This window comes from Idiotropiscis lumnitzeri, chromosome 14, assembly GCF_059441095.1.
Source record: "Idiotropiscis lumnitzeri isolate Australia: NSW breed Sydney's pygmy pipehorse chromosome 14, RoL_Ilum_1.0, whole genome shotgun sequence".
In the NCBI taxonomy this organism is placed as follows: Eukaryota; Metazoa; Chordata; class Actinopteri; order Syngnathiformes; family Syngnathidae; genus Idiotropiscis; species Idiotropiscis lumnitzeri.
Genome location: NC_142404.1, coordinates 11520649 through 11545504, shown reverse-complemented (window position 1 = coordinate 11545504; position 24856 = coordinate 11520649). Strand labels below are relative to the sequence as shown.

General features: G+C 42.9%; 2 long non-coding RNA genes across 4 annotated transcripts in view; one reads left to right on the top strand and one right to left on the bottom strand.

Moving 5' to 3' along the window:
• The window catches only part of LOC148323472 (uncharacterized), a 64314-nt gene that overhangs the window by 13347 nt on the left and 26111 nt on the right, over window positions 1-24856 (bottom strand). Inside the window, exons 4-5 of one of the 2 annotated variants that reach the window (XR_015846452.1) lie at window positions 24195-24264; window positions 16353-16662 (exon numbers count right to left, since the gene is read on the bottom strand). This is a non-coding gene — a long non-coding RNA (uncharacterized LOC148323472). Of the gene's footprint in view, window positions 1-16352; window positions 16663-24194; window positions 24265-24856 lie in introns of those variants that run through there. The other variant, XR_015846453.1, reaches the window with a different exon arrangement.
• On the top strand, window positions 160-6599 carry LOC148323474 (uncharacterized). Of its 2 annotated transcripts, XR_015846455.1 has the most exons (4): window positions 160-210; window positions 4976-5119; window positions 5207-5305; window positions 5478-6599. It is a non-coding gene; the product is annotated as an uncharacterized LOC148323474 (long non-coding RNA). The 2 variants fall into 2 exon arrangements; XR_015846454.1 differs by lacking the exon at window positions 160-210 and having other exon boundaries at window positions 835-5119.

Genomic DNA, 24856 nt, shown 5'->3' with positions numbered 1-24856 from the left:
TCATATATATATATATTATATATATATATATATATATATATATATATATATATAGCTTCTTATGTATTATTTATTTCTAAAATATTATTAGCACTTTTTGACATGTATTTAGATGAAATATAATGAACATACAATAATAATGTCCTTCCTTGACTTGTCTTTTTTTTGTCTCTCCTGCCTCGAATTCATTGAGTGACTCCAACGATGTGTGTGAGTGCGCTGTGCGGCGTCCTTGCTTAATTTAACATGTCAGTGGTACAATAATGACAATGGCCCGATTACAATGTGATTTTGTCATTAGCGGTGCAATTAGCAAGTGAGCTGCACATAACTGTGGATGGCGTGAAGAGCTGAGAATGGATGAGCCGCACTTAGAAAAATCCACACATTTGGCTGGTGAAATGCGAGACACACACACACACACACGAGCACACACAGGAGGGAGATTTAGACAATTCATTAAAGCCAGTGAGTGTTGAGCCAGCGTCATATTAAATGGTTACTTACTCTCAAAGAGCCCCCCGGGAGTTGAATTGTTGCCTTGCAAATAGATTAAAGTTTACATTGAAAAAGAGAAATGGAATTGGGGTGGAGGGATGGGGGTGGTTAATCAATAGCATAATGGGCCAGTGAGAAGGGGCTGCCTGCTGCCTCAAATGAAATTACCATATTTTTAATCTTAATTTTCCACTCTGTTTATCTGACAGTGAGGATGTGCAATCCAAACAGATAATGAGACAGTGGGATATTGACAGAAGGGGAATGGGGGTGGGTGGGGGGGGGGGGGGGGGGGGTTTATGCGATGTGGTGGTGGGGGGTGTTTGGAGTGCTTGTTTCAGTGATTAAACAGCGTGATCGGTGATTACTTTGTGTCGCAGTGTCAGGATGGCGGCCAGGGGGACCTTGTGGCAGCTGGAGCACCTGACGCAGCATTGACAAGGGGGTGGGGGTCTCCACAATGGGGTGTAGGGGGGGGGGGTTCTAATGGCACTATCTACATCACAGTCAGCATATTATTCCTCCTGCTCTCCGCCTGATAGCTGCCGCGAACAACTTTGCACAATAAGTATTATGAGGCGGAAGGATCCCTCGGAATAATGGTGTCATTTAAAAGGCTGAATAGGTGTGCAAATACATGTGCTTTTAATGGATACAGTCAGCACAATGCCTGAAGAAAAATGACAAATAATGTCACTTAAAAGGGAAAATCCATTTACTGACACACAGCCGATAAATGGACGATAACACAAACACGTCAACAGATTGTTGAAGGTTTTGTCCCGAGTGCTAACTTTCCGCTTTGCCAGCATTTTCCTTTGTGATAGTTTTCTTCTTCCGCTTGACAAATGGAAACAAATTGCACAAGCGTCTGAATGGCGACAAGTTTTTAGGGAGCGTACGACCCCGTCGGCAGCAACTCCGGATCCTGGCGTCAAGTACTTGTTGAAGGGAGACGGAGAGCGAGAGTGACTGCGAGTGAGCAAGTGTGAGTGAGTGAGTGAGTGGGATTTCGACAGGCTGCGCTGAAATTAGGAGAATCGACTATGGCGGCTTTGTTCCTGGCTGGTGACATGGGGGTTGTTAGACGGGGAAGCGTCGCACCCCCTAGAGACTTTGCCGTGCTGTGTCTTTCTAAAAGTGACTACAAAGTGGATGCATGACAAGTTCCCAAGGCCTGATGTGACTGTGCGTGCGTGTGCATGTGGCAAAGCCAAACAAACAACAAATGGCGCTTCTATAAAAGCACTATGTGATGATGCTAGGAAATGTCAGCGTTAAAAATAGGTCTGTGTTGACGGTAGTTTGTCGATTTCTAACTTTCTGTTCACAAATGCAACTGGGCACAATAAAAGCCATGTTTTCACCCGGCACGCATCAGCCACAATGTATCACGATGCCTCAGCGGTTAATGACCTGGTCGGGTGTAAAAGAAGAAAAAAAAAAAAAAACCTCTTTGCATACGTTATATGAGTCTTAAATCCCAAGCCATGCTCCGCCAGCTTCTAAAAGTGCCGTTTGATTCTCCTGCCTGAGAGGGAAAGTGAGGAGACAATGCCCCGAGGGGAGGCTCAGCTCATCAGTAAATAAGGCTTATTGCTGAAAGGTCCGGTGCTTATTGGTGATGTCATCCCTTTGTTCAAGATTGATGAAGCTTGGGGAGAGAGGGGGGTTCAAAACTGTGTGTGCATGTGTGTGTGGGGGTGTGTGTGTGAGGTCCGAAGTTGCTAACTCCCCTGCAGACTTTGATATCATTTCAAATGTATGACATTTTAACTGCGACATTTTAAATTGAGACTCCGTGGTGGCAAACTAACCGGAATGCACTTCAAAGTTCCATCAGGCTCGGAGGGGGTTTGATAGGTGTGTGTGTGTGTGTGTGTGGGTGTGTGCGCGTGCGATGGGCTTTTATCCGAGTGAGGCCATGAGTGCGGTTGATGTTGTGTGTAAACGTGCAGCTTTAGGTAAAAAAAAAAAAAGGTGAGGTGGCTCGTGTGTGTGTGTGGTGGGGGAATTTATCCGAGTTATGCCACGAGAGCTGTAAGTGTTGGGGTCTTTGGGTAAAGGTGGCCAAAGTGTAAGTGTGTGAGTGTGTGTACGCTCTTACCCATGAGAGCGGTTGATGATGTGTGCATGTAAACGTTCCGCGTCGGGTAAAGGTGGCGACGGTGTGTGTGTGTTTGTGTGCAAGTGTGTGTCCCTCCGTCCATAGCCTCCATTATTGTGCGTTTGCATTTACGCGGGTCCAAGGGCCCAGTGTGTCTTTTCAGGTTACGTTCTCATCATTTCTCCTAATGTAGAGAGCCACAGGCTTGGTGGCAAGCGCACAATGCGCCTGTTGTACGGTTACTGTCAGCTCTCTCAAATAAGGCTTCCTGTTCATTAGACTTCTTTTCACCTCGCCACAATGCGCCGGCTTTGCGGCAATGGCCAGTCGACGCCCATCTCTTCAATGCCATGTGAATAGTTCTAAATAGTGTTTATGCAAGCCATTGTTGTCCATTGTGTGTCTGGTCTTAATGCACGGTGATTTGCCTGCTTTTGTAGCCCCCAAAGACATGATCTAGCCCATGTGGCTTCAGATGCGTGCCAGTAAACAGACTAAAAGTTAACTCCCATGGGACAATGCTGCTGTATGCTTGATAAAGTGGGACACGCAAGAACAACAAGCAGCTTTCACGTTCCTTTTACAAATTGGACAACTCTGCCCTGGGAGGAGAAGATTTCAAAAAGTCGCTTCTTGGCCTTTCAATTTTATTTAAAAAAAAAATAAAAAATAGGGGAATTATAACCCAAGACGTCGGAAATGCATGAGATAATATTTTTTTAAATAAATTCACTTTTAGGCGCGAGAATGTAGCAAATGCTAACCTGTGCATCCAACAAAACTGCAGCGCTACTTCAGTGGACCACACACATACCGATTTTGAAACTGAGGGAGACCTCACATGTGACAAGTTCAATAATGTGAGATGTACTCAAGGTGACCAGCACGGAACACCACAAACGAACATGTAGGAGACCATGGAAAAATCGTTTGAAATGCAAATTGTAATTGTCAGACGTCATGGCCAATTCCAATTAAATCCATAGCTGCCTTCATGTGTCTTGCGGTAACTCCACAGTTAAGTTGATGCTGCTGCTGCAAGATTAGCCTGACGCTATCAGCCTCACATCTGATGCGGAATGTCTCCTCCGTGGGCCGATTTAGTTCAACTCTGTGTCTTTATTCTCGAAACCATCGGTGTGAAAATGGAAACGCGGCTCAGCAGCTGGCTTCGCTAATCTGACACACATCACCATCGAAGAATAAAAACATAAAATGATAATGTCAAAAAAGATCCAATGGAAAGTTTACGTCTCAGGAGTCCCATCAGTTACTTTTCTGTTTTGTGGATTTTTAAGACAGATTTTAATTACTAGGTATTCAGCTAACCAGAGGTGGGCATTCGGTCAGTCCGTCACTGACTGATGCCCATTTTGCTGACAATTGACTGATGTTTCTTTTATGGTGTAGATGTGGGGGCGGACCAACGGACTTTTGACAGACTAACTGACGGACTTGACTGACGGACCGACCAATTCAGTTCGGCTTAAAAAATGACGGATGGGTAATGAGGCCGCTGACGGAAAACAAATGATGGAGCAGCAACATTTTGTGAGATGCTCACTTAACTTTACTTTCCTCTCGGCTGGCACATGCCAAAACAACAGTACGGGAGATCAAAATGTTACTTGTAGTGACACCACACTTCATTTTGCATATTTTGAAAGCTGGCGGCTTGTTAATAGAGGGCGCCCAGCTGAGTCAGAATGAAAGGGACAAGCATCTAATAATGAAAATGTAATATTATAATAAAAATACGTATGTGAATATGTGTTTTTAGATCAGCAGGATAAATAGTACACAGTTGATATATACTCTTGAGTATATAACGATGATGTATTTCGGCTTTGGGCTCACACAACATTGCCGATAAACTACACATATTGCGCAGAGAATGGTTCTGCATTCCACCGCCCACGGCCAATAACGTTTAAACGGAGTTACCGTTAAAGCCAACAGCATTTGTGTCCGGCCCCAAGTGGCTCTTACTTTCGACAGGGACTTGTCACATCCAATATGGCCGCCATGTCTACTTGAAGGTCGGACGATCGATGCGGCTGCCAGGATGGCCGAGTGGTCTAAGGCGCCGCGTTCAGGACCCAGTCTCCCCAGGAGGCCTGGGTTCGAATCTCGAATTTCCCCATTGTGGGACTAATAAAGGGCAAATTATTATTATTATTATTATATTTGATGCGACTCAGCCATGTTCCTTCCTGGCAAGTTTTAAAGAATACTTTCCCATATTGGCTAGATCTAAAGTCTCTATCATAGCACACCTGAATCATAGTTAAATTAGTCTTCAATGAGGTCACACAAACAAACACATGGGTAGCGTGTTATAACCTTCATCTCTTTGCGGCATTGTTCTAGACACCATACACAGATATCACCTCCAGAGAGTAACTGATAGGTCACACCATTCACTACCGAGATGGATGCACAAAAAGCAGAAGCTAAAGGCGGCACACATGACATGACGCTCGTGTCAAAAAACAGTCAAGAATGCACAAGGAGGTAGGGTGGTGGAAAGTGATGCTCTTAATGCATGGCGGGTGATTACGAGTGAGACGTAACTGATAGTTGGCTTGTTATTGTTCTGAGATTTGGCGTCCGTGATGGCCTCCAGCATCCTTCTGCTGAAAGAAGCCAAAATGTGTGGCGGGCCAAGAAGGAGAATGTTGGGACATAGTGATCCATGAGGTGAGTGCATTTTGCACAACACTAATTTAGTAAAGACAGAAGTGTTTTGTTTTTTTTTGTTTTTTTTAAGTAAAGGCAACTCATGTATTCATGTCACATGACCGTGTTGGTCCAAAAGAATGACAATAAACTGGTTTTGGATGAAAGTAGTAGTTAACCTCGCTAGCTTTAGCTTTTCAGACCACAGCTTGCCTTCAAATATTCATACCAGCAGGACAACGAGACTGGCAGCTAGAAACGAGGTCAGCGGTGCCAACTGAAGTTCCATCTTTCCCTCCTTTGTTTCAAATGACATCGCTTGCTTTGGAGTCATGACTCATTTCAGTCCTCGTGGTGGAACAGCTCTCCAAGGTGTAATCACTCCTGTTTAACTGCAGACTAACGGGCAGATTTAAACTGATGCATGTGTTAGTTTTGGGAAGAGAAATTTACAGGGTGCTTCCAGATTTTTTTTCCTCGGAGATGAGCCATATTTTTCACCCTCTGCTTTGTCTAAAAAAAAAAAATTGTCTTGAATTTGTTTAGGATTTCTAAAAGCCAGAAAGTACTATTTAAAACGACTTTAGGTTGGTGTCACTGTGATGTCTGTGATCTTTTTTTTTTTTTTCACTAATTTTAAAAATTTTAACAACTGAACGAACATCCATTCAAGCTTTGCAAGTGGTTGTATTTCTCACAAGAATGCAAAATATCATATTCAAATAATTAGATGTGTGATGACAACAGTCCCTTTGTCTGCTGTGAAGAGTTTCAACACACATATACACACACACACACACAAAAAAAAAAAGGTAGACGTGAGTGTCATTGTGGAATTCCATGGCACAGGTCATCCCGCCTCACACTACAGCCTAAGGCAGCAATTTTGTATCGACATTGTTGGTCTGTAGAACCACAACATGTAAGAAAGGAGGAAGCTCGAGCAAGCAATGTTAATTACCGCACATTTTTTAAAAATTACGCTCTAAAGTATTGGCATTTTTATACTCAAGAACAATATTGTCAAATAAATTACTGGTTTTTTTTTTTTGTTTTTTTAGTTAAAAGTGGTGACACTTTGTTTGTCTTTCATTGCTCATACGTGCTTGCTTCTACATTTGACCTCCATTAGCCCACCAGGTGCGTTTCACATTTGATTTAATAGAGCGCAGTCATGAGGTAATTGGCCGTCCGCCACCGTCCTCCTCTGAGCCACTTTTCTTTTCACGCCCACCGCTGACTTGTGTTGCTGCTGGCTGATATTTTCATTAGAGGCGCCTTTATCAAATAATGAAATAAAGAATCTGTGTTCGGGGCTCGCTTCCATTACCTGGCGAATCAAAAAAAAAAAAAAAAGGGGCTTCCTGTCTCATGTCCTGTCTCTTGTGCCTGTTAATTTGCTCGCCTCGCGCTACATACTAATGCCACTTGCAAGAGAATAATGACGCACACAATAAGCCATTCGCGTCCCGCCTAATTAATAACACGGACAAACTAAAGTTAATTGAAATTTGAGCATCCCCTCGTTTGACTTTCGAATCACACAATCGGTTGTGTTTTTGTTGTTGAATTGCTCTAATAACTTATTCGTGTTTGTCACATTCTCATCGATCTCAGGGATCGTGAGGAAGTATAAAAGAAAGAATCGTCTGAGCTCGAGTAAACAGGAGGCAACATATTCAAGCCTCCGACATTGATTCAGACTCTCCCATTAATATTCACCCTCCTCCAGATAATCACGGCAAGGTGTAAGATTTGTTTTCATTGATTAAGTGACACCTCGCTGTGCGGTTATTAATATAGTTTGCATTGATATTATTTCTGCATTAACAAGGCTACGAGCACGGGAGCGAGAGATTGCGCGCGAGATGCAAATGAGCAGCGAGCAACCTCTAATCAGCGCCGCTTTTGATACAAAATCTTTACAACTCTAATCAATCTCTGCGGACGAGCTTTACAAACTTTTGAATGGCGACGTTTTTTTTTTTTTTTCCCCCCGAAGAGGCTGCGCCCTCCTGTCAGATAGCTGGCGTGTTTTGCAAATTAAAAAGCCTTCCAGGAATATGAATTAGGTCGCGCAGGCCCGACCGTCGCTTCCATTCACATTTCACTTAACAGGAATTCTTTGCAGCTAATGCAATCAGCCCGACAATTCCCACCTAGCATGGGGCTGCGATACACACAAAAAGACACAATCTGGCACCCTAGCATTCCATTTTGTATTATTTTTATCACAGCTCTTTTGTCGCATCGGCCTATGAACGGAAATAGCTAAACAAAATAAATACACAGATGGGCTGTCGCTGCAGCCTTTATGCGGCGTTATTCCCGCGCCAAGAACATTTCTGAAGTTAACGGTATTTATGCTCCCGCGGTGTTGGTCACAGTCTGTCACACTTTATTTGCATCTGCATGTCCGATTAACAAATATGACATATTCCTAAGATCAGGCTCCTAGCGCTCCAACCACCCACCATGGCAATTAAGTGTCTACTAAGCTAACAGGCGGAACACACATGCCTGACGCAAGCCAGTCGCATATCAAGCTCCTCTCCTCTGAAGATGTTGTGTCCCCGTGAACACAAGTTCAGAGAACACATCGCAACTGAACGGGTTCAGTGTATGGTTTTAAAAAAGGTACAATTATGAAGGGAAAGTGTAACCTCAGCTAGGTTGGGAAGTACTTTTGGGCAAAGTCAGTGGCAGCTTGCTATTGCTGCTCATGGCAGAAATAATAACAGCAACGTATTTTGATGAATAATTGTATGAATAATTGCAAAAAAATTCATTTGAACTTCCAGGGTAAAATGTGTTATTTAGTTTTTTTGTTGAGGCAACAAGAATACAAAGTGCAGTACAGATTTTTTTTTTTGGGGGGGTGAGGTTTTATGATTTATTTATTGATTTAATTTATTGGGCTTGTTTTAACCTCTACTCGTATTTTTAGGGGAACGTTTTAAGTTAAAAATGTCCAAATTTTGTGTTTAAATTAAGATCTCAATCACAGGCTTGTTATTATCACTGCATCGTCACAGCGTAAAGGGGGAAAACAAAACAACAATTTTTTGGGAGAGAGATTCTTCTCTTTTTATCAAATGGAATTTCATACTAGAGCTACTGAAATTGGTAGATGACTGACAATTCTTGGGGCTACATAAATTATTATTTTTTTTTATTCTAGAGGGCTCATCATTTTCAGGTCAGCATGTCCACTTTCTTTGACTCGCTAACATTCTGGAGCTCGCAGTTAGCGAAATCTTACATTAAAATATTATGGAAACATGACAATAATGTTTATTCACTGAATATTTTGATACCTAAATAAGACAAGCAAAATACGGCAGTTGATTGCCACTGCAAACTACAATCATAATCATTGCTACATGAAAACCTTTCCGATTTAATCAATTAAAACTGCTCCTTATTATCTTTGCGAAGGCTCTTGTATTTGCTATTATCAGACTGCCTATTGCATTAGCGCAAATAAGAGCCGTCGATGCCATCTGTCTGCTGCCGTCATTTTCATTTTATCCAAGGCGGCATCTCAAGGTAGAGCGATTGTCACCAAAGTAAACTATCTGTTCTGCTTCTTTAAACCACTGACCGCCGGGGCATAGCCAATATGGAGGCTAATCCATTCTTGTGTCTATACGACGGGGATGCTTATGGAGGCATATTTGCTTAGGGCAGCCATGCAAATTATTACTTACTGCCCCGTAAGCTGATAACACAAATTAGATCCCCATTAAAGTTGAACAATGTATGTAAAATGAGAGGAGATGTGGCAAGTGATACCTTCAAGGGATGCTTAAGTCGCATGGCACTAAAATATGCCTCATGCTGGCAAACTTCAAAAGTGGAGAGATGTTTATCCTCGGGATTGCAGGGTTCATAATAGTAATCTCCAGCGCACAGAGGCAGCTGCCAGGTGGAGGGTAGCACAGCGCATGTTTATGAATGGAAATCATTACGGAGACTGGGGAGCATACCAGCACGGACCAGTGATACAGAACTTTTCTACCCGAGAGCTCTTAAAAGTTTGGAGTGCAGGCCGCGGCCATTCATTAAGATGAATGTGGGTCATATTTGAGAACAAAAGCCCTGTTAATTCCATCCTGCCACCTGAGGGGCCCCGAGGAACACACGAGCTTTGACACGGCTCCCCCACCGCGTCCGCCACCTTCCTCGACCTTTTCGCTCTTATCTGATGAACAGCTTTAATTCGTGTGCCAAACACCTCTCGCGGGCGCCAGTGCACATGCTCAGTCACTTTTTAAAGAGGTGGAAGTGCTGTTTGCCGCACGATAGACCGGAGAGAGGAAGTGCTTCAGGGGCTAATTCGAACCCTTTACTTGTTGTCTTTGAGTCCCTTTCCCTTTTTGCTCCTCTGGCCGCCTGATAGGATTCATCTTAAAACCTCCCTTTTGTCCGGCCGACCGTGCGGTCAGCGTTTTTTTATTTTTTTTTTGCCCCCTCTGGACTGATGACTTTCAGTGCTCGGTGGTGAAAGAGATGAGGACGAAACACAAAGGCAAATTAAGGGTACAAAAACACTCGCCATTGTCCCATTGTTGAGGGTCACAAATCGTCAAGTAAAAGCAACACAGCGGTGGTTGAAATGTAGTCGCCTCAATCCCGTTGACCCCCAGCACCCCCCCCCCCTAATCTCCCCCTCCGCTCGCCTCTCTTTATATTCATTAGATTCATTATAGGCCACAAAGGATTGCCAACAAAACAGCTTGTGATTTTAGTTGAATTCGTCCCCCTCGGAGGCCTGCAGGGAAATTAAAGTAGGTGACTATCACTGGAGGGGGGACAGGTTTGACACATCTGAAGCGTTCAGTGATGCTAATAGCCAAGCGTATCCAAAATACACAGGAGCTGACCTCAAACAGATTGCGGGGGTTCGGAATCATTAGTTTGCAAATGAAGCGCGAGTACATTGGTTCAATGGCGGAATCATCCCACTCTCAACCTTTTGATTTGTGTTTGTCAACTCCTCCTTTTCTCCCGCCGCACGCCCCCGCCCACTTGCACGCCAGAAATTAATAAAGCAGACATAGCGACACTTTGCAGCCTGCCGTCTCCAAGCACCTGTTAAACAAATGCACTTAAGGCAGGAGTCAAATCGCAGCCATGTTGAAATTGGTGTAAAATCTTCATTTAGATGACGTCCCCGGGGCCCGCTCATTACTTGAGATTTATATAGCATTAGTTCTGCCTCGCAAATGTGCCGCGCGCCATTCCACCTCAGTGAAATATGAAGAGGTTTGATAAAAAGGCGACAACAGATTTTCTCATTTGAGAAGCAAAAAAATGCTAAACCTTTTAAGAGGTTCATTAATTCAACTTGTGGCATGCAGCAAGTTCTGTGGCCTCAAGCGCCCCGATGCTGCACGTCGCGAGACGGCTGATCGGCACACTGTAGGCTGTGGAGAACAAGTGCGCCGCTGAATTAGACGACACCTGCAGACGTTCACTTTCAAATCGGGTTACGGAGGTCGAAAAAGCTTGTCAAAACCTTCAACAACTGTTCTTACTATTGCAGGAGTGTGTTTTTAACCGCATATACGTGCTGCATATCAGTAAAAACACAGTACAGCCTGATGTCTTAATTCCAATTTCTCAATTCTTTTTCCTGCTCACGTCACACATTTATGTGGGCATGTAGGGTTCAATCATTTGTGCCCCCTTAGGCCAGTTAAAAAAGCACATGCATCTGCCAGCCACGCCCACTAGTCTACTTAAGTGACAAAATTGGGGCTGACAGTAAACCGACGGAAAAGGAACAGGGAGTAGAATATGAAGAGTCAAAGTCGGAAATAGAATCACTGTTCTCTGGATTATATATGTTCGTGGTACAAAAATGAAAAAACGTGTGGTGACAGTAAGATTCAACAGACACTGGAAGGAGAACATCGTACCACTGTTCTCTACTAAATATAAGATTCATGATGGAGCAGCTTCTTTATGTCCGTCTGCAAAGCGCATGTGCAGTAGTCGTAATCCGGGTCATCAGTGATGTAAACAAAAGCATTGTGGGGAATTGCGTTTCATGGCTAACCCATGTTAGCATTAGCAACAAAGTCCGAAAGTCCGGGTACATTTCCCAAAATGACTTGGGAACTCAAAGGCTACCTGTTGTTGGATGTCCTGTTGTGTTACCCTAACATATTCTAAGATCGACTGTGGATTATGGTGGCATTAGTATGCAAGGTCACGTTAATTCAAAATCAAAACATAGTTTTTGTATATCCGTACTTTGGGTACATCGAAGAGCAAGAGAACCGTGTTGCGTTAATGAATTCGGGACATCTCAGCACTCAAAGTAACACAACGTGACCCAATTGCAACAAGCCATTAACGGCAACGCCTAACATTAGAAGACGTAATAACCGACATAGATTGTTAGAATATACAGATTTACAGTGCTAAAAAAAATGTGGTTCTACTAATCTTTAAAGGTTTTAAGTTTTTTTTTCCCATTGCAGGTCCATCTCGTATTTTGAATGTGTAGATCATATTTTGCATTAAGTCCCCCAAAAATTAATAATTGAAAAAAAAAAAACAATTCAAGAGTTCATTTTACTTTTGCCACGGTTTACATATGATCCGATTAGTTGACTAATCGGGACAACTGTTGCTGATTAGTCGACTAGTCAAACAATCGTTTGTGGCAGCCATACTCTGTATTAAATAGAAATTTACATATTGGAATGGAGGACCCCAGCGCCATCTGCTGGATTAGACAGACAACGGTAAGAGGAAACTGTAAGAAAAAGAAACAAATATACCACTCATCTATATCGAATATAAAATACTAATTGGATCATAAGTGCTCTGGCACAAGACTAGGAACAGAAGGCAGACGCGGAGTGGAATCATTGCTCTGTATTAAATATAAGCTTGTTGGATATGGACCCCTGGGCAGCGTGTAGCAACTGGAACAGGGGGGGGGTAAAGTCGTGGAAAGAGGGGAAGGAGAAGTCGCAAGAAGTAAAAAAGTAGGATCACGGCTCTGCATTAAATATGAAACATGTAAAGAGCCCTGGATATAGATAAGGAATAGGAAGAAAAATAGGAAGACGTCGTATAATCACTGCTCGGCATGAAACGTAAAATACAGCGCAATGCTCTGCATCAAATATAAAACCTTAAACTGGAGGGGAAAAAAAGGATCCTCCAAGCGACAAGCATCATGGGGACGTCTTGTAAGGGAAGTACCCCAAAGGGTGGGGGATGTTCTCACTGGAGTCCCCCCCCCCCATTGAGTTTGTCTGTTTCAGTGGCCAATCTGTTTTGTTCTCGGTCCTTTTCAATTTGTTTACATTTGGCCCCTACCAGAGAGCGCAGTCTATTGATTTATTGTCACCGCTTCCTGAGAGTGGCGTTAAGAGCGCATAGACGCCCCGACCCCAACTTTGGGCTCCGGCATTGTGTCCCTAGATCCTGGCCCCTGTTACAAGATGGGTAAAAGTGAGGAGTGGAGGGGGCTAAAGCGTCGCAAGGACCTCACAAGACAAACGCGTCGGGCTACACGGAGGCCTGAGAGACATCGACAATGTAGCCTGGTGTGAATAGTAAACTCAGTGGGACGTTTACCTCCCGTGGGGGGAAAGGGGGGGGTCATACAACTTATTTATATTTATATATATATTTATATATATATATATATATTTATATATATATTTATATATATATATATATATATATATATATATATATATATATATATATATATATATATATATATATGTATATATATTTGTATTCATGTTTTGAGACATCTTCTTTTGCAGATTGATATTCCAGAAGCACCTGTCTGAAATTGCACAGAACAATCTCAACGAGTGAAAAAGAATCATTTCAGATGAAAGTTGAAATGCTATTGTCACGCGGCCTTTGGGCTGCAGCTCGCTTGAAGATAAACAATTTCCCATGAATATATGGCTGGCCTCTTCTATCGAGCCATCACTAAAATCGTGACGCATCCCATACTGAGCCTATTGTAGTCCATTAAAAGAAATCCTTCCCTGTGGCAACCGTTTTTGCAGCTTTCAAGTAGATAAATTCCTTCCAAGAGGGATAAGAAAGCATTTCTACAAAACTGCATTAAAGAGTAATGTTTGTCAGCGGCTCAGATAAAAACTTCACAATTCTTCTTCTTTTTATTTTTTTTCTCTCCCCTCAGAGGCACCAGCAGCCACAAATGCATTGGCAATGTGTAAAGCTGATTGGGGAGGCTGCCTACAGGTTAGCAGGCCTCATTTCCAATCTGTGACAGCAATACGGGAGGACACGCGCGCCATTCCGATTGCTGGCGTCCCAACACGAGCCGTGGTCACTCTATATATGGAAATCTCTGTCTCCGGGCGAAATAAAATAAAATAAAATAAATAAAAAGAGGTGAGATTGGCACTTTAACCCCACCGCCCTCCTGAAAATATGTTTTAGTCCGATACATTATACTAGCGCGAATTATTTATCAAGACGATACAAGCTTGATATTTCCCAAAAATAATGAGATGTTGAGGTGGCAGCTGGAATGTTCCGGTCCGGCGAGCAGCATCTATGAATGGCGGGAAATGAAGTAAATATGGCGGGCTGGGACACAACACGAGCGGAATGTGAACGAGCCGAATGCTTTGGTGGCACCGGACGGAATCATTTCTTTTTCATGGGTCTCCTTTTGTTGTGTGGATAGCAGCATCGCATCTGAAATCATAAATGCTTTAATGCATGACATTAAAATGCTAAAATACTGCACATTTGTTGGTAGGAAATGGATCAAAAGTATTTCATCAACAAGGGTACACATCTATATGGGGGGGAATCACAACCCGACTGGTGGAAATATATAATTTTAAAATTTGTAAAAAAACGGATGACTGTGTGTTGCATTCTTGCAAAAGCCAAGCAATCTATTCATCATCTGTAAAGGTTATTCTGATTGAAAAGGCAGGAATTTGATCACAAACAATTCAAATCAATACACAAGCAAGTGTTGCATTTAAGTGCTTGCGGATAAGTAAGTAATCGGGTTATCCTTTTTTTTTTTTTGTGGAAGATATTTTGCTAAATGAGCATTTTAAATAGCTTAATGGAGGCTATATGCAATTTTGCAATTTATTTTTTGTATTGGGTGGTCAATTGGTGGAGTAATTTTATTGATCATTCAACACTGAGGCACACAACGAATTGGCAAAGCGCATTTTCGATGAACATTTGAAATAATTTTTGGGCATTACATGAGATAATTTCAGTGCGTTTTGGTACCAGGGAGGATCCAAAAAGTTTGGTGAAATACTAATCTTCACGCGCAAAAAAAAAAAAAATATATATATATATATAATATATATATATATATTGAAGCATTCATTAATTAATACAGGCTGTTTATCATTGTGGTTAGCAGTGCTTTGGAACAGCATTTCATCCGATTGACTGCTACTTTCTGTCATGACAGACAATAATATGAACTGTTAAATTAACACTCACGGTAGCGTCAATCAAACATAATTTACAGGGTTACCCAATACTGTGTTTGGTGAGAGTACGTGAACGATGTGACTATTCAAATTGTTTCCCCTCACGTACAGTCGCTGTCGTCAACAAGCACAAAAACAAAACAACAAAACAAAAATAGGGACGGCCGCGCTAAATTGGGTTGAAAGAGGCCACCTGTCGACATGCCGCCTTCACGGAACAAATTCACGCAGTTGTTGCAGTCAGACAAAGCGACTGAAGAGAAAAATCCATTCACACATGCTGAATGCAGCCGAGGTGCGTCTCTCCCTCTCTCTTTCTGTACGCCGCAAGACTTGAAAGAACGCGACAAGTGTTTTTATTTGACGCTTTTCACTCGTCAGGTCGTGCAATCAAGGTAAACCCTGACGTTCTGTTATTTTACCCCGCAATGTGTATTCATTTCTGCCGAGGAGCTGAATGCAGTATACAAATCATATTCCATTGCATTTTGAAAATAAAATGCTTTCGATTAAGTACCTGCAAAATTAAATAACATCAAAAATTGATGAGACTAAATAAAAGTCAAAGTAGCTACATTGTCTCTTTGTAAAGAAAAAAAAAAAAGGAAATTATTGTCAAAATTTTAAAAACATATTGACTGAATAATAATAATTAAAGACTGTAAATTCTGAAAAACGCTCCACTCCACACTTTCATGAAGGTGTTTAAATCCATCTATTGATGACCTCTACACTGCGTCACACTACACATTATGACGGACGTTTGTATAATGTATTTTATTTTTTTTTAATAACTAAATATGACAGTTTTTTTCAGTGGATTTTTAATGACACATTTCAGTTTTTTTTTATACTTTATGCATTGTTTTGTCTATTTGAACTTGTTGGCTGAATTAGGCAAATCAAGTGACTTGAAAGAAGAAAAAAAAAGGTGTCTTTCTAGCGGGGCTCGCCATACCCCCTCCATCCCCACGCCAAACTCTTTGTTTTGTTGTATTTCACCCTCTCAGAACATCCCAGCGCTTTTCAGGGCCTCCTTTGTTCTTGGTGAAGGGGCCTTTTATTTGGGGAGGAGAAAAAAAAAAATCTCCAATCTGAGACTCGCGCTTTGCCTTGATGCAGATCTTCATTAATCTCGGGGGCCGCTGCAGGCTCTCCGGCAGCCTGACGTTTTGATGGGAATTGAATTTGATAGCGTATTGTGACTTGTATGGAGGGCCACAATGGCCCGTGTTCCTTCCAGTGTCTGCGCACAATCGGAGAGACCCAATTAAATAATTTGGTACAATAAAGGCGAACAAAGGGGTACGCAGGCACAAAGTGAGGGCTCCAACATTTGCATTCTACCTATTTCTGTATCATGTTAATTAATTTGGGGTTGGATCCACGAGGGAAGTGAGGGGGGGGGGGGTGTAGTGAGCACAATAGAAAACAGCGTAGCTTGTTGGAAAATGTGTGTGATGACGCTCGGTATTCATGTTGCATGCAAAATCAACAATTTACAATGGGACAATTCCACTGGAGAGTAGGAAATGATTAAGGGTGACTTTCATTTATTATTTAAATATTTAGGCAGTTTGCGTCTCAGTAGGATTTCATTTAGAATATTTTTTTGTCATTTCTAAAATGGTTTGAGGGTGATTTAGAAAGCGGGTGGGGGTGAATAAAAATTAATTTAACATCTAAAGACTCTCACAGTCACCTGCTCATTAAACGACAAAGAGCAAATTGTGCTCGGTGTAACCGCTTTTGTTGATAGCAATATGTCACATTCATTTTTTTTTTTTTTTGCCACTCACGAGTGGGTGGCTGATAAGCAGTGATGGGACCCATATGGGGCTGTCAGCGGACCGCTGGTGGGCTCTTTCGCTCTCTCGCCTCGTCCAGCTGCTGTAATTGAAAGAAATGAGGCATGGAGCTGACACATTAGCACGGTCCCAAGAGATGCAACCCACACACACACGCACATTCTCACTCTTTAAACATACCAACTCTATCTGGCTACAAGTGTAACCCAGACGACGTGGGCCCGGCTGGCATACACGCGCACACACTAGTGAAAGTGACACAAGGCCCGGCCGTCGCAAAGGTGGGGGGTTGGTGATGAGAAACTGCCCCCGCGGTGAGTTAATCAGCTCGTTGCTCTGCCAGCACCGCCGTTTATTCGCCGTTTATCCTCGCGCTCATGGCCCCCCGAGGGGCTGCCTGTCTGTGAGGTAGCACCTGCAGCTTCCCTGACACTTGATTTAAAGCAGCGCATGCAGTCCGTGCGCCAGATTACGCTGGACAGTGATGGGAACTTATTTGCACTCTGATGAGACAAACTGCAGCCCCCATCCCATCATGGACTGACCGGTTTTAAGCAATCCTCCTGTCGTGTAAAAATGATGTCGGCGTGAACGTGACAGCCAAACCCCCGCTTTGCTCTCCTCCTGACTCAGGTATCAATTCTTTGCTGCTAGAATGAATGAGTGGATGAAATAGACGACATAAATAAACGAGCCTTTGCTCTCTGTGGACTGTCATAATAACACCTGCAGTCCTTTGTAAAAGACTCAAACTGTTACAAATAAAAATTTTAAAAAAAGGAAAGACCTAATATAATCACAGTGAGCATAACAACGCGAGCACAGATCCAAAATTGAAATTCATTTCAAATTTATATTGATGCTTTCTTAATGCAATGTAATGTAATCTCCCTAAAATATCAATTAAACTGCTTACTGATCTGTTGCCCTCGATCTGCTCCCCATTATATGGCTCGCATTTCCAATGTCATAACCCTGATGCAAGGCCCATTTTCCAATGGTGCTCGAGTGTTTGGCAAATACATAAAAGGAGAATTGTGAGAGAAAATGTACAGTAAGAATAGAAAAGCAATGCCCATAATGGGGACGTTTTCTCTTTGAGAGCGTTCTTTCTCCAAACAACCTTCCCCTCTGTGCCATCAGAGCGGATCGTCATTAAATGCATCTATGCATCCTGAAAGAGGCTTTTAATTTGGAGTGTAGCTCAAACAAAAAGAAAGGAGAGCTTCGGCTGCACTGACTCAATGTTTTATAGCCTTGCTATAGACAATTTAAGAATGTCGAGTAAATGAATGACGCGGGATTTAAAGCGCACCCTGGAACTTATTTGCATTCATTATTTTTGTTTTGTCCGTGATGCTAAAGTGATGCGTGATTGCTTTTGTGAGATGTTTCTGAATAATCTCCACTCAAGCATCCTTACTGTTGAGAATAATGTGCTGCAGAACTTGAGCTGGTGTTTTGTGTTTCAATAAGAAACACTTTTAATGGAAGAATGGGATAGTGTTTTTTTTTTTGATTGACTGGGGCTTAAAGTTATGCATCTTCAAGATGAATGCACACTTACGATGCAAAGAACATATTTCCGAGTTGTCAGCCCCCCCCCCACTCTGCAGCAACCCCTCCCTTGCGCTTCATTTTGCTAACTGGTGCTCAAAGCTGACCAAGCATCAGCGTCCCCCGTGCTGAAAAATGGGCCTTTTGAATTGATGGCAAGCTGGAGGAAAAAGAGATAATCCCAGATAATGTGGACACAGTTTTCATTTCTTGTCACCCAATTAAACTGCAATTATCCCGAGTGCAGGAGAGGAGAAAAGTGGAAAGAATGGCCAAAGAATGGGAGAGCGGGGCTCCCTGGGACACTCTCTAGCAGACACATTAGCCCAGATTCGCTCCGTCCTGATAAAAGAGAGCCGCCCCCTCTTCTCGCACTTGGCAGTACACAGTGAGAGACAGGCCAGCTGCAACCTGGGGCTGCACACAAGAATGCCTCGACAATGTTTGTGCATTTAAAAAAAAAAAAAAAAAGACCCAAAAGTACACAGGTCGTTGCCCTGCGTTTATGCGGCGCTCCGAGTGTCTTCCGTCGGCCGCATAAAGGGTTGAGCCGTGTAGATTTTTCTCGTTATTATCATGCTAATGCCCGGGACACTTTGTCGGCGAGAACAAAAGTGTATATTTTGTGAAACCTTTGTAATCAATGACCGGTCAGTGTAAGAGCTCATGGAGTGTAGCACACAGGGGGTGCAAAAAGCTTCACACAATGCCCGCAGCAGAGCCAAAAGTTCTTGGAAAGAAAATTAAAGGGCATCCACCGATTCTCAAGAGTACGACGTAGTTGAAAAACTCAATTTATAAAAACACAAGAAAGTTGCTCCTTTTTTTTTTTTTTTTAAAGTCTTACATAAGAACAGTACAAAAACAAATTTAAATGCTGTCATTTGCATGCCAGGCCAGGAGTTGACAAAGTTAGAAGAATCGTGGGACTTCCCTGAAACAGACTTTTGAAGACAATTGGTTGGTCTGACCTCATTTCATGCGCGCATCAAAAGCAAAACGTGATCTCTGGTATGGATCACAATGCAAAAGAAAAGCACAAAATGTTAAATATTGCCTCATTTAGAATGGGGAACTAAGACCTGCAGTGGAAGTCAATCTTAAGTAATGTGACTTAGTCTTGATAATGGAGGGACTATATGAGCTTTACAGCCCAAATTTATCCAAATGTATATCTCCAACCTACTCTTACGTATTACAGTCATAATTACCGTAAAGAATTGTAAGAAAAACAATTGTAGGCCACAAATCCAAAACAATTAAGTGACACAGAAAGTATGGTGGTAACTGAGCAAGTCACAACATATTTTTACACCGCTGTGAAAAATAGTTGATTGCGTGTTGTCGGTTGCCTCTAAAACCTTGTTTAGTCCCTCATAACGAAAAGAAAGTGCTGCGTTCTACTATTTTTTTTGTGGTTAGGACGTGACTGATCACAATTTACATCTGTGATCATTTTTAGATGGTCAGATAGAAAGGATGGTTTGGAATAACTTGAAAAAAAAAAAAAAAACAGCAGGCACTGTGTCGGTTGAACTCCGGTGGCACAAAATCTAAGGAGGTGAATTAATGTCTTTTGTAATTACACTTCCTCTTAGCAATTATCACTCAGGACAATTTATGGATTAGACATATTGATTTCACTTGACTCTTGGCAGGACTTAATTTGAGCAGAGAAGATACTTTCCTATGGGATGCAAACAGCCCCCTCGGGGACTCCTGGCGCATGAGAGGGGGGGGTGGCATTTAGGCAGCGTCTTTAGCATGCATCCCCTGGGAGGATGATGTGACACTTCCAGGGTCTTGGCCTTTGTGTGGCGATCTATTCCGAGTGTATACCTTTGCTCAGTTATTGACTTTCACCAAATAACAACAAAAAGTGCAAACTGGAGGAGCATTTTCGCATGAGTAAATTTATTAATCTTCACGCCACTGATTAGTGCTTTGAAGTGTGATTTTTTTTTTTTTGAGCGGGCATGTTCCCCGCTTTGCTCTGCTTAGATAAACGAGGGGGAGGAGGGGAAGCGGGGGAATAAACAGATTACTTCAAATCATTAGACAAACATCTTAACGCACAGACAGCCTGCTTTGCCGATAAGTGGAAGTCGTCGGCGGGAGCATCGGGGCTGTCGCACGGGCACGGGGATCGGCGTGGCGATGTTGCTGATGGCAGCGAGGTGGGAACACTCTTGTCAACGTTTGATCAATACACTCTGCCAGCCATCACCACTCGTCTCACTCACTCACTCAAATGAGTAATGGCCCGGTTGGGGCGAGCGAGACCTGAGAAGTTCACATGCTGATGCTGCGTTCATCAAAATAATGAAATAAGCCCGGACAGCCATCGCCCACCCACCTCCTCTCTCTTAGCCCGAACAGGCTTCTGCTGACAGGACACTTGCCCTTTTATTGATCACACACTCATTCAGGAACACGCACACGCCTATACATACACTCCCACGAGCATCAACATTAAAGGCGGCATAATATTGCCACACGTGAGGCTTGTAGCGAGTCCATGTTTCGTCCCTCGCATATTTCACCTCGGACTGTTGCGGCATTCAGCGGCAACAATGAACCATCTGCAGCATCTTCTCTTACTTCAACAATTTCAAAAGTAGGAGCCGACCACTCTCAATGACACTGCTACGATCATGGTTACTAAATCCCCGCAAATAAAATTCCTCCATTCTCCACCACACTCAGGCTGAGAGAGCCACAGAAAAAGGCTAGAAGTAGTCTCAAATTAATATTCACAAACCAATTACTGGACAGTCAGTGACTCAACGGACTGCCGCCGAGAATCTGTGACCCTCTTTATTGTAATTGGGGAAACAACATTTTGAGGCCCCCCTCACACAATACGGTGCATCGTCACTGTTCGTATGGCATAGTTTGTGCGATTTGGTTTTCAACTATTCTTTTAGGTCGCAATTTTCTACCAGTTTTCATAAATAAGTCATTGTTTCGGTCCAATTTCAAAGTCAACAACTGCCAGCATGACTTGGCCACCCATTGCCTGCAATCGAACTCCACACAAATCATCAATGTGCACACGCAACTAAATTGAGAGCCTTCTTGAGTCAACGCCACCACGTACATTCGTCGGAAGGATTTCCAAATGTTTATTTATTGTGTGTGATTGTTCAGCAAGCCACCATGTGAAGTAATGATATGGTTTGGCAGTGGCTGGATCGCACATCGTACTTGCAAATAAAATTTTTGCTGTGAAAAATCACGTGATCGATTATGGCATTTTTGATTGGCTGTTAGATGTGCATTGTTGGGAAATGGCTTCGCTGCAATTCAAATTTCAAAATGCAGTGGCAGACGGTGGGACACTCGATCGTGGAAACTAGTTGACGATTTCTAGTTCAGTCGCGTCGCTAAGTGTGCGGCAGTCCTTATGCAAGAACAATTAAAATATCTTTAATTAATTCTCATTGAATACAATCTTTTCTGGGACGACTGCGAATAAAATCATCATCTATCGATTTTGCTTATCCTCATTAGGGCTGCGTACTGTTTTTCACTTAATCTCCTTCAGGGCACTTGTATTTGAATGTTCCACTTTACTTTGAGAACAAATGCTACAAATTAAACTGTGAGCTGTTTTGTGCACATAAAGAAATCACTGCAACAGATGAATCCAAAGTAACCCGGTGGCATACAATTATGAGCAGAATTATATAAGCAAGACAAAGACCGCACTAAAGCAAGTTAACATAATTCATCTTATTATATTGAGATTTTTGTTCCGTTCATTCGTGTGAATGTCACGGCGAGTCAAGGTTAGGATTTTTCCTTAAGCTTGATTAAATGATTCTAGTTTGTGCTGCACACAGCGCATTATGATGATGCTATTTGATTTAGTCTTTTGACTCTTTTCTTCTGGAGACATAAGCATTCTTGACCCCTAATCAGAGCTATTAAAACAGATGCACTGTTTCAACCCAAAAAACCCACACAGACTGCGCTCCGTCGCCGATTCACAGGCACGAGGGAAACCTGGAGGTCAGAGGTGGCTAATAAGCTGGGAGCGCTATCCCTAACAACTTTTACACAGGCGCCTTTGATGTGCCATGAACACAAATGGAGCGTTCCCGCTGAAGGACGATGGCCAATGTAAAAGCCAGCGCGGTGCGTTACGCGGCGCTGCCACGGGTTCAAGGAGATTGGATCACGTTTTGTTTGCGCCACCGCCTCGATTCAGCCTCCACATAAAGGGAGAGGAGAGTCTTTGTGGGGTTGCAGGAAACGAGGTGGAAGAAGTGGGGGGGGGGCGAAGAAAAGGCCTTAGTGCATCACCTTTCTCTGATCCCCCAACTGCAACTATACGAGTATCTGAGAGATGTGTGCCACAAGCGAGTCTTTTGCTTCCCCAGGTCCCGGTGATGAGTTAGCAAGACCTGCAGTGATAAAAGCTGATAGGAGGGGTCGCTATCAGGTGGCAGTGGTGGTAATTACAACTCTCTATTTGGAGCTTTGCAGTGATGCCGTGGCGATAAGGGGGGGGTGAATATAATGAGGAAGAAAAGGCCGGTGATAATGTATCTGCTAAATGGTTCCAAACAGTCTATCATGGGAAAAGTCAGAGCCTGCAGGGAGGCGGATCTCAACCAAGGATATGCATCGTCTCCATATCCAGCCTCACCGCTATAATCTCAGATCAAAAAGAGAAAAATCAGACTTTTTATAAATTTTTTTTTTTTTTCACCAATCTAGGACGTTTGGTACTATTTCCTTTGCCCCCCCCTCGGGACTGTGGAGATATTCAAGGAAGGTGAGATTACATTTAATACGATGACAAGCGCTGGTTTAAAGACGAAGGTCTTATCAAGCTCCCGAGCAGCGCATCCTTCTGTGGAGCCATTCTCCTTCGATAATGTGCTTTCAAAGTTTGTTGTACGCGGCGGCTCAGCTCCTCCATGAAGGAAGCGACTATCAATCCTCTTTAGCGGCACATCACAAGCACTGACACCGCTCAGTCCTCCGGGCCTTTTTCAGCACCATCCTACCATTGCTACATTGTGATGCAAACGCACGCACACACACACACACGCACGCACACACACACACACACGCGCTCACTCAGGATCATGACCACCATCAATAGTATTTACACTAATGTGATTAAGTTAATACTGCGGTCTATGAGAGGATTATTTTCTCAATTCCTCCTGATATGCGTAATATTTAGGCTGTGGTTGAGTAAATATTTTGGTTCTTCACCAAAATAATTCCCACATAGACAAAGACACAAAAGTCTGCCCCGAGGTGCAATAAAGACTGTATAATTAGAATGATTAAAGAGCTGCACAACTAATTTGGCACCCGTTGAATGTGTTTGGAGAAGACAACTATTCAAAAATAGGTCACATCTTTAAACCACGGGAAAATACTAACTTTATTCACATGAATTATGGATGTGTGACTCATTGGAGGTGATGCCGAAGTCGACATTGTCTCGTCGGCAATCCGATCATTATGTTTCCCCGCTCTTTAGAGCGCTTTCTGTGTATTGTGCAAAGCGGCAAAGAAACCTCCGCAGACAAAATGGCTCCTAATCTACAAGCAGTCATCTTGAAATAGCAGGCCATTGGCTCGCTTACACATTTAAACTGTTTGTCATTAGCACTTTATCAAAGGCTCACTTAAGATAAGATTCTGGAGCTAATGGGATGTGTTGGTGACTAATTGACTGTCAATACAGATCACATCATGCAGAGAGCACCATTGTCCGACATGTGTCCCTTTTTGGGGTGGAAGAAAAATACTTATAATGTTCCCATTTTATGTCTTTTTTTTCCCCCATCAAATACACGCTTTATTTATGGCGCTCTTATCTTCGTGATACAATTTTTTCCATCAGCTAATTATACAACTGGCCTAAATGTTTTAAACAATGCGCAGCATATTTAGAAGAACATCTCACAGCTTCAGTGTCATTATAATATTAGACATGCATTAGACTGAAAATCTGTCTCTTAATCTGAAAATCTGCTGTAAAAGTGGGTCATCATTCTTAAAGGTGGCAGGAGAAGAAGCGTTGCATACCTGCTTACTGCTCGGCCTGCGTGGGTGCGGCTGAAGGAGGAGGAAGACGCGGCAGGAGAGACGTTGGTAACTAAGGAGGAAAAAAAAAATGAGGAGGTTGCAGGCAGCTGAAGGGGAAAGCTGTTGGAGGAAAAAAGGCAAGCGGTTGTTGCACGCAGTTAAAGGACATGATGTGAGAATTTCAAGCGGGAAAATTGAAGGAGGACGATAGGTGCAGTTGAATGACGATGATGCAGGTAGCTGAAGGCGAAGCTGAAGACGTTGAAGGCATACATGCACCTTCAACTTCTTCAACTTTCAGCGCCGACTGCCAGCTGAGCATGAAGTTGAAGGAAGACGATGCAGGTAGTTGAAGGAGAAGCCTACCTGCAGACTGCTCCTTCACCGCCTTTCATTTGCCTCCTCACACCTTGATATTCACCACGTAGATATTCCTCCTTAACTTCCCGCATTAGCTTTTATCCGACAAGATCTTCTTTCCGCTCTCCTTGTTTGTTCTCCTTTAACATCCTTCCTTCCTTCTTCTTTTCGGCAGAGCCGTTCTCCTTCAACTTCCTACAGCTTCCTAACTCAGCTTGCTGGATCTTCCTCTTTGAACTTATAGCATCATCCTCCTTCAACTTCCTTTATCTCATTTAACTGCATGCATTTTAAGGTCAAAG